The sequence below is a fragment of the Cherax quadricarinatus genome, unplaced genomic scaffold (genome assembly GCF_038502225.1).
Source record: "Cherax quadricarinatus isolate ZL_2023a unplaced genomic scaffold, ASM3850222v1 Contig226, whole genome shotgun sequence".
NCBI classification, from domain to species: Eukaryota; Metazoa; Arthropoda; class Malacostraca; order Decapoda; family Parastacidae; genus Cherax; species Cherax quadricarinatus.
The window spans coordinates 132,501-134,781 of NW_027195252.1; positions in this window are offsets into that span (position 1 = coordinate 132,501).

Here is a 2,281-nt window from a genome sequence, read left to right on the forward strand (position 1 = left end):
GAGTTATTTTCTTCAAACTCAACAGTAAAGTTTATAGAATGGGCTAAGCTATTTAATTTTCCAAGGAAATGGTGTATATCTACATTTTTGGGCATAAGACACAAAATATCTTTCAGAGTGGTTATTTTGCATATTCTGAAATCACCTGTTTACTGTGATCTTATTGCATATATATATATATATATATATATATATATATATATATATATATATATATATATATATATATATATATATATATAATGTATTCAGTGTGAAGAATGGGTTTTAACAGGCATCAACACATTTCACTGAAAACAACAAGAAATCACAATACCGTGACTTTAACAATACACAAATAACCCGCACATAGGAGAGAGGAGCTTACGACGACGTTTCGGTTCGACTTGGTCGCACCGAAACGTAGTCGTTAGCTCATCTCTCGTATGTGTGGGTTAGTTGTATACATTTCGCTGATTTAGAGGAACATCTCGAGTGAGAGAAGACAAGCAGACAACACATCAGTCTCAGAAAAAAAAAATATATAAACATTTTGAGCTAGTGTTTAATATTGATCCAAGTGCTGCTCCTTGGGGAACCTCAAACCCATCCAGAAACGCTTGTCTGTACCATCATACTCTGTCATATGTTTGTTAGGTAATCGTTGGTTCATTGTAGCAGTTTACCTGGTATTCCTATTTGCTCCTCTAATTTATTAATCTCTGGTGAGATACAGTGTCACATGTTTTGCTGCAGCCCAAGAATATGCAGTCGACACCATAGCTGCTGATGTTTCTAAATCTTATAGCACTTTCATTAATTCTTCCTCTGATACATGAATTTAATCCAGTTTCCTGGCAAACCTCTTGATCGTTGTCAATGAGTGCTGCTCACTCCTTGGTCATTGGTATTATTATTATTATTATTATAATCAAGGGGGAAGCGCTAAACTCGGAGGATTATACAGCGCCTGGGGGGGGGGGATGTGGAAGGCATTCAGGCTTAATTCGGGGAACTGGAGCACAGATTCAATTTCCTAAATCAAGAGCCCCTCATTAACATCAAGGAACCTTCCTTGAGGGGTGGTCATTGGTAATCTTCCTTAATAAGTGGCTGTGTAGTAGTTTCGGTTCTTCAGAATATGACCTTGTTACAGTGTCATTCATGCACCCTCGTTCTGCTTCCTTTCTTATTCATACATAGGCATTCCTTTCTTCCCCTTTCCTCCTCCTTCTTTATCTCTCTCTCTCTCTCTCTCTCTCTCTCTCTCTCTCTCTCTCTCTCTCTCTCTCTTTCTCTGTACTCACCTAATTGTGGTTGTAGGTGTCGAGTCATAGCTAATGGCCCCGTCTCTTCACTAGTCTCTACTAGGTCACTCTCTCCCTGCTCTGAACGTGCGCACGCGTGTGCGCGTTTGTGTGTTTTATATATTTAAGAGAAAACAGAAAGAGAAGGAGACCACTGATGAAGAGGGGAATGAAGAGCGATAATGCAGGAGTGAATAATTACTCGGAGGGAGGGAAGGGGAGAGAACACAGGATTTATGGAATAGCGGGCATAGGTGAAACATGATAATTGTGAGGATAGGGAGACTGTCACACGAGGGTGAGGCAGGGAATGATTCACATAAAGTTCATCATTCTCTGTATTAGACTAGAGAAGTATAGTGAGTGTAGCGATGGGATGTGGTTTTAGTGGTGGTGGTAGAGCGGAGGGTGGTGGTGGTGGTGGTGGGGGTTGTAGTAGTAGTGGTGGTGGCTATGGTGGTGGTGGCTATGGTGGTGGTGGTGGTGGTGGTGGTGATGGTGGTGGTGGTAGTGGTGGTGGTGGTGATGGTATTGGTGGTAGTAGTGGTGATGGCGGTGGTATTGGTGGAAGTAGTGGTGGTAGTAGTAGTGGTGGTAGTAGTAGTGGTGGTGGTGGTTTTGGTCTTAGTTCTGGTGGTTTTGGTGGTCTTAGTTCTGGTAGTGGTTTTAGTGTAGGTGGTGGCGGTTTTAGTTGTTATGCTTTTAATGGTGGTGGCTTTAGTGGCAGTGATGGTTTTATAGGTTGTGGTAGTTTTAGTGGTTATGGTGGTGGTGATTCAAGTGGTGTTCCTGATTATAATGGTAGTAGTGATTATGGTGTGGAAGCGGTGGTGAGTTTAGAGGTGGCGGCGGTGGTGATTTTAGTGGTGGCCGCGGTGGTGATTTTAGTGGTGGCCGCGGTGGTGATTTTAGTGGTGGCGGTGGTGGTGATTTTAGTGGTGGCCGCGGTGGTGATTTTAGTGGTGGCGGCGGTGGTGATTTTAGTGGTGGCCGCG